Here is a 14,251-nt window from a genome sequence, read left to right as displayed (position 1 = left end):
AGTCAGCCCCGTCTCAACCTATATTTAAACAACTAGAGCACCTCCCAATAACTAAGGTTTATAATGAAGATCCACATCATCAAAGCAAGTTCAAATTCTGTCTTCTATGTTAGATCATTAAAGGATTGAAAAATTCTAACTCAAGACAAGCAAACTGATGACGATTTTTTTCTCCTCTTTCTGTAGACATCCTTAAATATAATGTGTAATAAAAAATGTACTAACTCAAAACAATAAAGTAAAAAGGATAGAGAGAACCATTAACTACAGTGAATTTCAACACATTTCTGAAAGATGATATGCAGACAGATGAATAGTGAATGAAGAGAGTAGAGACAGCACTACAGCCACAGAGGGTATAATTTGACCTGCAGAACTACAGAGGGGTTTGGGACCTGGAAAAGCCAGACTAAATGTGACAGAAGTAAAAAGTGAAAACAAAGATATTAATTCAAAGCATAGATAAGAAACCACAGATTTCAGACTCCCATATATGGCAAGTCATGCAGCCAGGTAAAAAGTTGGAAGGTTTTTTTAACTGAAGTATAGCTGATTTACAATGTTGTGTTAATTTCTGCTGTAGAGCAAAGCAATTCAGTTATACAGTCTTTTCCATATTCTTTACCATTATGGTTTATCACAGGATATTAAATGTTGTTCCTGTGCTATACAGTAGGACCTTGTTTATCCATTCTATGCATAACAGCTTGCATCTGCTACTCCCAAACTCCCAATCCATCCCTCCCTCACCTCACCTCCCCCTTGGCAACCACAAGTCCGTTCTCTATATCTGTGAGTCTGTTTCTGTTTCATAGATAAGTTCATTTGTGTTATATTTTACGTTCCACATATAAGTGATATCATATGGTATTTGTCTTTCTCTTTCTTACTTCACTTAGTATGATAATCTCCAGGTCCACCCATGTTGCTGAAAATGGATTATTTCATTCCTTTTTATGGCTGAGTAGTATTCCATTATATATATGTACCACATCTTCTTTATCCATTCATCTATCGATGGACATTTAGGTTGTTTCCATGTCTTGGCTACTGTGAATAGTGCTGCTATGAACATAGGGGTGCACGTATTTTTTTTGAATTATAGTTTTCTCTGGATATATGCCCAGGAGTGGGATTGCTGAATCGTATGGCAACTCTACTTAATAGCTTTTTGAAGAACCTCCATACTGTTTTCCATAATGGTTGTACCAACTTACATTCCCACCAACAGTGTAGGAGGGTTCCCTTTTCTCCACACCCTCTCCAACATTTCTTGTTTGTAGACTTTTTAATGATGGCCATTCTGACTGATGTGAGGTGCTACCTCGTTGCAGTTTTGATTTGCATTTCTCTAATAATTAGTGACGTTGAGCAACTTATCATGTTCCTGTTGGCCATCTGTATGTCTTCTTTGAAGAAAAGTCTGTTTAGGTCTTCTGCCCATTTTTTGATTGGGTTGTTTGTTTTTTTGTTGTTGAGTTCTATGAACTGTTTGTATACTTTGGACATTAAGCCCTTGTCAGTCGCATTGTTTGCAAATGTTTTCTCCCATTCTGTAGGTTGTCTTTTAGTTTTGTTTATGGTTTCCTTTGCTGTGCAAAAGCTTGTAAGTTTGATTAGATCCCATTTGTTTATTTTTGCTTTTATGTCTATTGCCTTTGGAGACTGACCTAAGAAAACATCGGTACGATTTATGTCAAAGAACATTTTGCCTATGTTCTCTTCTAGGAGTTTTATGGTATCATTCTTATGTTTAAGTCTTTAAGCCATTTTGAGTTTATTTTTGTTTAGGTGCGAGGGAGTGTTCTAACTTCACTGATTTACATGCAGCTGTCCAACTTTCCCAACACCACTTGCTGAAGAGACTTTCTTCCAGTTTTGTATTCTTGCCTCCTTTGTCGAAAATTAATTGACCATAGGTGTGTGGGTTTATTTCTGGGCTCTCTATTCTGTTCCCTTGATCCACATGTCTGTTTTGTGCCAGTACCATGCTGTTTTGATTACTATCACTTTATAGTATTATCTGAAGTCTTGGAGGGTTATGCCTCCTGCTTTGTTTTTGTTCCTCAGGACAGCTTTGGCAATTCTGGGTCTTTTATGGTTCCATATAAATTTTTGGATTACTTGTTCTACTTCTGTGAAAAATGTCATGGGTAATTTGATAGGGATTGGATTTAAACTATAGATTGCTATGGGTAGTGTGGCCAATTTAACAATATTAATTCTTACAATCCAAGAGCATGGGATATCTTCCCATTTCTTTGAATCATCTTCAATTTCCTTTATAGTTTTATAGTTCTCAGCATATAAGTGTTTTACCTCCTTGGTCAGGTTTATTCCTAAGTATTTTGGGAGGGGGGGTTGTGATATTAAAAGGTATTTTTTTTTACATTCCCTTTCTGATATTTCACTGTTACTATAAAGAAATGCAACCGATTTATGTATGTTAATCCTGTATCCTGCTACCTTGCTGATTTTGTTTATCAGTTCTAGGAGTTTCTGTGCAGAATCTTTAGGATTTTCTATATATAGTATCATGTTATCTGATATAACGACAATTTTACCTCTTCCCTAAAATTTGGAAGCTTTTTAATCTAAGAAAGTTGAATAAGCTATTTAGGGAGACCTAAGGCACCCCCTCCCCAAACTAAAGACCTCTGCATTCAGCAAATCATAAAGTGACATCACGAGGCAAAAATTATCACCCCTAAAATAAACCCCCTAGTACTTTACTGTCCCATTATTAAATAAAAATGTACAATGAAGGACTATTAAGGGTGAGAAATGCTTACGCAATATGTGAGATCAAAAGTAAAAGAAACAAACAAAAAATGGCCTACAAAGAAACAGAAACTTCAGGGAACAAAAGAGACATAACAAGACCTTATAAATGCAGAAAGATCAGCAAAAATACAGGACCCACAAAACAATAACAGAATGCCATGAAACAGGACCAAGAAGAGGGCTCTTTGAAATGAAACACATGTTTATCAAAATAATATTTTATAGAAGTGTTTGGAAGTTAAGGTTGAAAAATCTTCCAAAAAAGCAGAACAACAGATGGACTGAAAATGACACAGGGAAGATTAATCAAGCAGGTCCAAATTTCAGTTAACAGGAGTACTGGAAAGATAGTACAGAGAATTGGGGGAGGGGGACTTGAATTAGTGAAATAAGAATTTTCTAGAGATGAAAAGAAGTGTTCAGATTAAAATAGCTCATCATAAGGCTAGAATATCCATTATTATTTATTCAGCATCTATTATGGGCATTGTTCTAGATGTTGGGTATACACTGAAATAGAACAACAACAATAAAAAAAAAACCCTCAGTTTCATGAAGCTTACATTCTAGCTGGGGGAGAAAGACTACAAAAATAAGTAAGTTTGTCATGGACTGAACTGCGTCCCCTCAAAATTCGTACATTGAAGCCATAATCCCCAATACCTCAGAATGTGACTGTATTTGGAGATAACATCTTTAAAGAGGTAATTAAGTTATTAAAATGATGTCATTAGGGTAGGCCCTAATCCAATATGTCTGGTGTCCTTATAAGAAGAGGAAATTTGGACACAATTACAGAGGGAAGATCAAGTGAAGACACAGGGCAAAGACAGCTATCCAAGCAGAGAGGCCTCAGAAGAAACCAACCCTGCGGACACCTTGATCTCAGACTTCTAGCTTTCAGCACTGTGAGAAATATCTGTTGTTTAAGCCATTCAGTCTGTGGTACTGTGTTATGGTAGTCCTAGCAAACTAATACAAAGTATTTACACATATATGCACATACATATATAAACACATACACACACATAATAATATATACACATACACACACATATATACATATGCATGTGTGTATGTTTGCACGTGTGTTTTCTCCCACCAAGCAATCCTCCAATTCTCTGCAAACACTGACTGCATGTCCTACAATTTATTTCAATTCTGACACTATCCACCTGGTCCCACAGACTGTCCTTCGAATGCCAACTGCAAGTCCAAGTCTTTGGCACTTCTGACACACTGGTTATAAAACGGGGGTTCCCACAAACCCCTCCTTGGGTTAAATAATTTTCTAGAATGGCTCTGTTACTTACTATGTTACTGATTTATTATTACAAGATACAATGCAGTAACAGCCAGATGGAAGAGATGCACAGGGCAAAGTATGCCCTCTCCAGGCACACCACCCTCCCAACACCTCCTCTCCACCCTGAAAGCCCTGCAAATCTCTTCAGTGACGGTTTTTTAGAGGCTTCATTAAATAGGTGTAATTGATTAAATCATTGGCCACTGGTGATTAAACTCCATGTCCAGCCCCTCTCCCATCCCTAAAGAGGGGGAGGGGTGGAGCTGAAAGTTCCAACCCTCTAATTATACAGTCAGTTCCCCTGGCAACCAGTTCCCCATCCTTAGGGGCTGCCCCAAAGTCACATTAACATAAACTCAGGTATGGTTGAAAGGGCTTGTTATGAATAATAAAAGTTGCTCCTTTCACCCTTACCAAAGCCAGATATTATAACAAAAGACGTTCCTATCACTCTTATCACTTAGGAAATTACAAGGGTTTTAGGAGCTCTGGCCTGTAACCAGGAACAAAGATGAAATACATATTCACAATATCACAGTTTGCTTATTTTTTAATGTAGTGATAGATTCTATAAAGAAAATTAAATCAAGGTAAGAGGATTAGGAGTGCCTGGATGGTAACAGGGATTGCAGTTTTAAGTAGGATAATTAGAATAGGATGACACTTCAAGAAGTGACATCTGAACAAAGACCCGAGAAGAGAAGCTAAGGAAGTGGGCCATGTAGATATTTGAGGAAAGAGCATTCTGCACAAAAGAAGTAGCCAGTGCAAAGACCCTCAGACATGTCTGAGGAAGGAGGAGGCCAGTGTGACTGTAGCACAGGGAAGAGAGTGGTGGTAGGGTAAGATGAGATCAGGGAGCTAAGAGGAGAGGGTGCATAGGGTCTGACACAACACTGTCAAAACTCCAACCTTATAGTGAATGAAAAACATCCACATTTAGATGCATTATTGTTAAATTTTAGAACTTTGAGAACAAAGGAAAAATGCTAAATGCCTCCAGAGAGAAGAACTGGTTGCCTCTAAGGGTCCAGGAATCAGACTGGCATCTGTGGAGTAGTGTACTCCAAATCCTGGGAAAAAGGCAATTTAAAGTGGATGCTATTTACTGCCACACTGTCAAATAAATATATAGGAGGAAGACAGAAACTTTCAGATATCTGATGACTCAGAAATTTTACCTCTAGCAGAATGAGGAGGTAAATCAAGAGAGAAGAGAACTGTGACACAGAAAACAGTGAACGCCACATAGGAGAACAATGAAGGGAGTGAAGCCCCAGAATGATAACTGCATGGGATCCCTTAGAGGGTAACTACTCCAGATGAGAAGGAGAGGGAGACTCCAGGGAGAAGTGAGAAGGGAGACAAGAGATGAAATGACTGAAAACTGAGAAAACTTTGAAGATTTGATACATGCACCTGGGGTGGGTGTGTAAGGGGGAGAAGAAAAGAGAGAGAGAGAGTCTGTTCCATCTAATCTGATTATAAGAAAATATTCCTCTCAGTGTCATTCTGATCACAACACTGAACCAATAGAGAAGGAAATTTAATTCTAATGTATTAGTCCATTCTGCAGTGAATAAAACAACATATATTGATTATTGGTCCTTAATGTTCAGAATCATTTCATAAACTTATCTTAGTAATGTTTCAGAACAGATTATAAAATCTCAGAAAGAATACCGTCAACCTTGACAACATAAACATAAAGGTGCAGGTATAAGACACTGGGAAGTAGAGGGGAGAAATGTAAGATGGGGCGGGGATGTAAATATTGTTATATTACAAAAAGAGAAACCAAGAGCTATTGCTCTGATTATTTCAAAAAAGAATAAAGCTCGAAGTGTGTTTAGAGAGACTTTCTACCGCTAACAGAACAAGAAATGTAGATCTAAATGTGAAGTACTAAGTTTCCAAGCTGACTGAGGGAGAAACTGTAACAGGGTGAGAACACAGGTTGTAGAGTGCTGTGAAGAGGTAAGGGAGGTATAAGCGAGATGAGCCCAAGCAAAAAGTCAGGGCAGGCACACCTCGGAGATATGGCAGGTTTGGTTCTAGATCACAATAAAGCAAATAAAGTGAATCGCAATAAAGCGAGTCACAAATTTTTTGGTTTCCCAGTGCATAAAAAAGTTATGTTTACACTATACTGTAGTCTATTAAGTGTGCAATAACATTATGTCTAAAAAAATGTACATACCTTAACTAAAAAACACTTTATTGCTGAGAAATGCTAACCATCATCTGAGCCTTCAGCAAGTTGTAATATTTTTGCAATAGTAACATCAAGGATCACTGATCACAGATCACCATAACAAATACAATAATGAAAAGTTTGAAATATTGTTAGAATTACCTAAAAGTGACACAGAGACACAAAGTGGACAAAGGCTGTTGGAAAAATGGTGCCAACACACTTGTTGGATGCGTGGTTGTCACAAACCTTCAATTTGTAAAAACACAGTATCTGAGAAACACAATAAAACAAGGTGTGCCTGTAGTCAATGTCTAAAGTTGATAAGTGAAGTAATAAAGGATAAACATATTATTTAGAGGTTTAGGAGGGACCTGAAGAATAAATAAAGTATAAATAATTGTAAGTGGTTGCTCTGAGGAGTAAAGCTAGGGGAAGATGGGGGAGTGGTAGGGGTAAATTACTTTTAACTAAAAACTCATTTATATTTTTAATTTTTTACCCATGTCATGTATTTCTACGATAATATAAATTAAAGGGTAGCTATGACAGTAGTATAAATATTAGAAATTTTCCCATAGAGGTCAGTTGTTTTTTTTTGTTCTTTTAATTTGACTATTAAGGGATTAACTCTCTAGAAAACTCATTCCCTGAGGTCCAGATAACTAAAATTGTATGGTATCCAGTATTTCTGGTCTTCTCTTATATCCACTTACTGATATAAAAAAAAACTGGGATGTGACTACCAATTTACAGTAGCTTACCACTGTAAGCCTACTTAACCTTCAGGGTTTGCTGTTAATTTCTAAAAAAAGTTTTTTAACCTGTCTTCTTACTTGTCACTGTCTCCTAAATATTCTCCACAGAAACTTTTTTAAAAGGCTCAGATCTAGACACCAGAGATGTGAACTGTTATGGGATAACAGCCTATGGGAGGAAGAATGATGGCCCACAAAGATGTCCATATCCTAATCCCCAGAACGTTTAAACATGTCACATTATATGGCAAAAGGGTATTTGCAGATGTGATGAAATTAAGGGTCTTAAAATGGGAAGATTACACTGGATTATCTGAGTGGGCCCAATGTAATTACAAAGATCCTTACAAATAGAAAAGGGAAGCAGGAGAGTCAGAAAGAGAGGTGATGATTGAAGCTAAGGCTGGAGTGACAGGAATGCTAGCCAAAGGTCACAAGCCAAGGAATGTGGGCTGTATCTAGAAGCTGGAAAAGGTAAGGAAATCATTCTCCCTGTCTTAGTCTGTTTGGGTCGCTATAACAAAAACGCCATAGACTAGGTGGTTTAAACGATAAACATTTATTTCTCATAGCTCAGGAAGCTGGGAAGTCCAAGATTAAGGCACCAGCAGGTTCAGCATCTGCTGAGGATACCTGCCTCCTGGTTCATAGATGGCCACTGTGTCCTCCCAAGGCAGTAGGAGCTTGGGAGCACTCTGAGGGCTCTGTTATAAGGGCACTAATCCCATCATGAGTGCTCCACCCTCATAACCTAATCATCTCCCAAAGGTCTAACACAATCATCTTTGGGATTAGGATTTCAACATATGAATTTTTGGTCTATAGCACCCCCCTAGAGCCTCCAGAAGAAATCGCAGCTCTGCAAACACCTTGATTTTGAAACTATGACCTCCAGAAGTGTAAGATAATAAATCTGTGTTATTTTAAGCCACTAAATTTATGGTAATTTGTTATTAATAGCAGCAATAGGAAACTAACACACACCTGGTGATGGCTTTTCAATTTTTTTTACAGTGACATACTGAGGCATTGGTAGATTTTGCTAAAATTGTGCAAGTTACAACTACACTCATTTTGGATCATTTTCTACTGACTATAGCAATGAGTATAAGATTTTCTTTAAAAAAAGTTAGATTATTGTGCAAGGGATATACACAATTTGAATGAGGGTATCTTTAAATTCCCATTAAAAGGATTTATTTTGATCCTAGTTCCACAGTTAGCAAAACCAATGCCTAATCAAGTAAGTATGATTCTTTCTCATTACAGTTGTACAAAAGTACATAGAAGCCTCATCATTTACAAACAGTATGTTCCTGGCTTGATGCAAATTTAAATTAATTTCTATAATGTTGCCAACGTTGGCTGATTCTTCTGCTCTGTCTTCATCCCAACACTCATAATTTATCTTTCTAAAATTAGGTTGGTATAACTTAACTGGCCACATTAATTTCTTAACAAGGAAACTGTGTGTGGCAACACAAAGGCTTTTTTACAAATTGGGTTAATCTCAACGTCCTAGGGCAAAATGTGAAGAGATTCCTATCAAATGGTTGTTGCTGTTTTGCTGCTAATGATTGCTGTTTAAATACCATTTTTGCCCTTTTGCTTGTAGTAGTTATAGATTTCAAAAAATACCATAATTTTGTATTCAAAGATCAAGGAAAACAGGTAATACGGAAAAAAAAAAAAACTCACTCCCAGAGTTCATATAGCCAAGACTTTTCTATACTGAGAATTATTTTATTCCATAGTGTCTAGGATAAATCATTTGCTTCCATAACCAGTTACATATATTTTGAAATAGCCCATAAGAACCACGTAATTATTATATTAATTAATTAATTTGGATAGGCTTCATCCAAGTCATGAAAAGAAGCATTTTTAAAAGGCTTTTTAAAAATGGTCCTTTTTTTAAGGACAGTAGACAGTAGGGTGTGAGAAAGGTTGTGTTGCGTCAGGAGAGAAATTATGACAATCAGAACAGAAGAAAGATACTGTTTACTAGGTCTTAACAAGCCAAGTAAGAAATTTTAAATTCTGGAGGGGTAAAAACATTTAAAAGTTAGACTTGGGGCTTCCCTGGTGGCGCAGTGGTTGAAAGTCCGCCTGCCGATGCAGGGGACACGGGTTCATGCCCCGGTCCGGGAGGATCCCACATGCCGCGAAGCAACTAGGCCCGTGAGCCATGGCCGCTGAGCCTGCGCGTCCGGAGTCTGTGCTCCGCAACGGGAGAAGCCACAACAGTGAGAGGCCCGCGTACCGCAGAAAAAAAAAAAAAAGTTAGACTTGAATAATACTAATAAACTGTCAAAGTTGTGGTAATGACCATATAAAAACATGTCAGGATTAGAGAAGGAAAACAAAAAGTGCTGGATCTGGGATCTGGTAGAAGGCAAAAGGTTGCTCTATGCTTGTGTAAATTTCTGTGTCATGTAGTTTGTTTGTTTGTTTTTTTTAATAAGAGGAGGTAAAACTAAACAACTAACTAAGCAACATCCATTTTGGCATAATGGTATCCTCTGCTAACCTTTTCCAAATGAGCTGTGTACCTTGGCTTCTCAAGGACTACATGTTTCACAGCTCAACAAGATCCTGAATAATGGGATATTTTTCACTTGTGCTATAACACTAACTATATTGCATGAAATTACAAGTTGAATTAAGATGGGCATTCTTTACTACTGAATTATAACTGATGGCAGAGAGATGGTCAGCAGCGATTTCTAATCATACTTATCAGTATAAGGCAGAAAAAGATGTTATGATTAACTACAGTAGATGAAGAAAAGTATTGTTTTGATCAGATTAGGTGGAAGGCTAACCTAATACTTTAAACTGAAATGGGAACTAGTAGACATTATCTTGGGTTTTATATATTATTCAACACACCATGTCCAGCTATAATGCAGAGCTGGGGGAAGTACTTCTAAAGGAAGCAGAGTTGCCACATAATACACTCCCCCTAACACTTCCCTGAAACACATATATTCCCCTCAGAAGCCTCCCACCTAAGAGCTGATCAGGCTTAACCCTACTTGAAGTATGAAATAAGATTCTATCTCACAATAGCACTGCAGGAAGTAAAGCTGATCTTGATTAACAATATAGGATAAAATAAGAGTGGGAAATGCTTTTACCACAGCACCCCTAACAGGAAAAGAATGATGGCCTTCTTGCCACAGAATGTACACCAGATACCCTGTTGCTTTACGGCAGATACGAGCTGTACAAATTTTTCCAAATCTTTGTCTTTCAGTGTATTACGGAATAGGCTGAAATGCGTTCTGCACTTAAACCACCTAGCTAATGAAGCAGCTCAAAACAAAACATATTCTAAAAAAGAAAACATTAAACAGAATATAACGATAAATTAAATTTTCCCCATTTACAAATAGAAAACCTTAATTGATTTTTGGCGGTTCAGAGAGTAGACCTGAATGGCACTTCAGATGTACTATCTCTTACACGCCATCGTGAAATCCAAAAAGCTCTGCAGACTACAGCTTTTTTCTTAAGCTTGTGTCAGATTCATCTGGCCTCAACATTTGACCTAAATTGATGTAAGGCTATTTATGGTCAAGACTGAGCCCACGTGGTAAAACTACTTGAACGTTTTGCTGAAAACACATTAAAGTTTGATTACAGGGTGCTGCCCCAGATCCTACTGAGGGAAGTGGGTGATGTGATATAACAAATACATACTATATCACCTTAAAAAAAAGCAGAATTCTGAGCAGAATCCATCAGTATTTTCTTATTCTAATATAAAGTAAGAAAAACAGCTGGATTGTTTTGTGTTCTTTCAATACACTAAGGGTTCTTCCCCATTACCCCCTCCCAAAAGTGTTTTGTATGTTTGTATTTTTTAAAGAACACTTTATACAATCAATAATGAAGGCTTTTTTTTTTTTCAGAAGTCCATTTTGCCATTTTTTTAAGTGCTTTTCATTGAATTTCTCTATCCTTTAAAGATCTTAGAGAAAAACAGAGAATCAAGCCCCAAGAGCCATTTATAATACTGGCTTAGAAACAAGGTGAGAACATGCTGCTTTCCCAGGAAAAAAAGGGAAACCACCTTTACACTTCCAGACTAGTTCACACAGTCTTCCAACTACCAACAAATAACGTATAATGACCAAGGAAAAAAAAAGAAAAACAATTACCTGATTTTAACACCTTGAAGAAAAGTAAGTATTGCCTTAATGAAAACAGAAGCTTCAATGACCTTTAAAAACTAAAAACAAACAAACAAAACAAAACAAAAAAACCCTCGAAAACATCTTGGAACCCTGACAGTCATCAAAGTTCCAAAGGGAGGGTATTTCAAACCTAACCAAAATTGAAAACATGATGCAGGGTGTCCTCTTTTCCTCCGGCAAATCTGAGTCTTAGAGAATGCTATTTTTACAAATAGCTACTAAAGCAACCCTAATACATTTTAAAAAGATAAATTCCATTTTCTGGTCTATTCTTCTGGTCTTCGATTAGAAATTTGGCATTCTGTTGGAAGGGTCATTGTCAATTAGATCACTAAATTTAAGTGTTTTTTGCATTAAAAAAAACTGAGCCCAAACTGCGTAAGAAAACAATCAGCACAGCAATACTGCCATCTTTTGACCAAAGCAAGAAAAGTGATTTTCTCCCCTTACATGAATTCCTACGACTTACCATTAAGGGACAAGCATCGTCTTTTCATGTCTTCCAGTGACATGTTCGAAGTTACAGGCACAGCCTCTACCACAACTTCTGGTGCAGAAGTAAAACAATCACAGATGTCTGTATTCTTGAAAAATTCAGATTACAGGTAAACACTACTGTGAATAGTATACTTATTTCTCATCTTTCTTCATGTCCCTTCTGTGTCACCATTAAAGCATCAAGGCAACATCAACCATTCTTTCAGATGTAAATATGGGGAAGTAATCAAGTGAAATAGACTGAAAAATCCCTTCATTGACACAATATTAGCAAGCTTGTACCCTTCATCTTAGAAACTCTAGCATTAAACATTTTTTTAAACCAAGTAAGAATAGAGTAATTTTTAAAACTTAAAACGAGCATAGGAGCATCAATCCTGCAATTGGCCCCTTGTAGCCATTTAATATTCAAGTAATGTTTCAGAAATTCTCTAAAAGGCTACTTTATAAGGTTATTTGCAACTTACATTAAAAAGTTATCTAATTAATAACATGAAAAATATATGAAAACTACTTGTGGTCTTTGTATCTTACTGCCCGAATGACAAAAACTAAATCCAAAGCTGAAAAAGGTGAAATGCTTCCAGAGGACATTGCACACACATATTTCTCCATGAGGAAATTCTTTTCCTTTAGGACAGAATATTCCTGAATTAATGGGAATGTGGATTTGGTCCAAAAATCAAATGAGATGCTGATTCCTATGTTAACCTAGTGAGGAACAGGTCACCAGCCTAATTAATAACACTGCCTTATGTTTATTTGGTGCTTAACTTAAAGAGCACTTCACAGATGGAGTCTTAATAAAACCTTATGAGGTATACAAGGTAAATAGTCTGACCCAATTTATCAAATGGAGGGTCACAAAGACTCAGTGACTTGCCTGAAGTTACACAGCTTATTAATGCACCTTAATCTAATACCAGGAAAAGGACTGCAAGCTTTACCACTGCTGTATATACCCTGAAGCAAATTATTACGGTTGCTAAAATAAGTATGGAATCTGGGGCAATAAGAAAGAGGATGCTACATGCATACATTTTATCATCCCAACTGTCCCAAATACTCATTGAAGGTAAAGAATAACTACAGACCTTTAGGCACTTTTAATAAAAAGGAACTAAGAATTAGTAGGTCTGAAGCTATGATTTGAGAATCTTGGCTACCTGCTCATTTTATAGAGCATGCAACCTTTACCTATTAAAGTGCTATTGCACTGAATTTATGATGAGGTAAATGAAAGCAAATACCTCATGCTGAGACATAATTTGAAACTCTTCATCTCAGACTGACATCAAAATCATAGTTTTAAAGAATTTTAACAAATTAGACTCAATGGTTAGAAACTCAAAGGCAGTTACTCCATTAAAATTTCAAATAATTTGTAGTTATTCCAAACAATCTGGTAAATTCCTTTAACCAAATTTTGTTTCCACAACTCTAAATGATATATTAAAATATCTGTTTTCCTCAGAAGCTTACTGATAAAATGAGTACAAAGCTAGCCTAAGTTAAGAGGTTTATTTTTGCATTCATCTCACCATACTATTTGATTCTGTCATTCATCCTCAACTTCGAGAAACCTTCTCTCACTTTGTCTTCCTGGACACTACTCTTTCCTTGTTCATCTCCTACTTCTCTGAGGTTCCCTTTTAGCCTCCTTATCTACCTTTCCTCTTCTTCCTATCCCTTAAATATCAGTCTGCCCTATAATTTTATCCTTGGTTTATCTTTTTTCCTAAAGTTAGATGTTTTACATATGTTATCTCATTCAATCTTTCAATTAAGTTATTATTCTCACTTTGCAGATGCGGTAACTAAGGCAAGAGTGTTAAGCAACTTGTATGAGGCCACTCAGTAAGTGTCCAAACCAGGATTCAAATCCGTGCAGTAGAGTTCTACAGTTTTCCTTGACACCTTCCTTTTCTTCCCACTCCAGAACCAATCAACCACCAAATCCTATTAATTCTCCATTGAAAATATCTTGCAAATCTGACCACATATCTGTATTCCTCTCCCATTCACTCAGTTAAGGCCTTTGTCATCTACTTCTTGATTACTGTGAAATCTTTCAAATTGGTTCTCTTGCTAAAGGATTTTCTTATTAATTTTCCTTGCATACTCTGGTGTTATCTGATCAAGGGATTTCCAGCTTGTGACAGACACTTCTAATTGTTCAATATTTGTTCTCACTTCCTTCTACAGTAATGGAATTTTTAACTGGGTACAGCTAAGGCTAATTTCCTAAACTGCCTTTCACTAAAGGTAGTCATATGTCTAAGTCAGACCCATAAGAAGTGAGTGGAAGTAATGTGAGGTGTGCTCTTTTGCTCTTTCTTACTACTTGCAATGCAGATTAAACAGTAAGAGTTGGAACTGTCACTCTGGACCATAGGACCATAAGGTAGAAGACAGACAGGGCCTGGATCCCTGATGATTCTCTGTCCCATCTCTCTAGGTGCTTAGTAAGTTCTAATGCTTACAAAAATTATTTTTCAGTTTCTTTTTG

General features: G+C 36.8%; 1 protein-coding gene across 2 annotated transcripts in view; it reads right to left on the bottom strand.

The window, feature by feature from the left end:
* Positions 1-14,251, bottom strand: part of NSUN3 (NOP2/Sun RNA methyltransferase 3) — a 64,573-nt gene that overhangs the window by 9,678 nt on the left and 40,644 nt on the right. The gene's annotated exons all lie outside the window — the stretch shown is intronic.

This window comes from Delphinapterus leucas, chromosome 4 (genome assembly GCF_059928025.1).
Source record: "Delphinapterus leucas isolate spDelLeu-1000000601 "Yukka" chromosome 4, BTC_Dleu_Yukka2, whole genome shotgun sequence".
Taxonomy (NCBI): Eukaryota; Metazoa; Chordata; class Mammalia; order Artiodactyla; family Monodontidae; genus Delphinapterus; species Delphinapterus leucas.
Note: the sequence above shows the minus strand (reverse complement) of the source record. Positions and strands in the feature narration are given on the sequence as shown.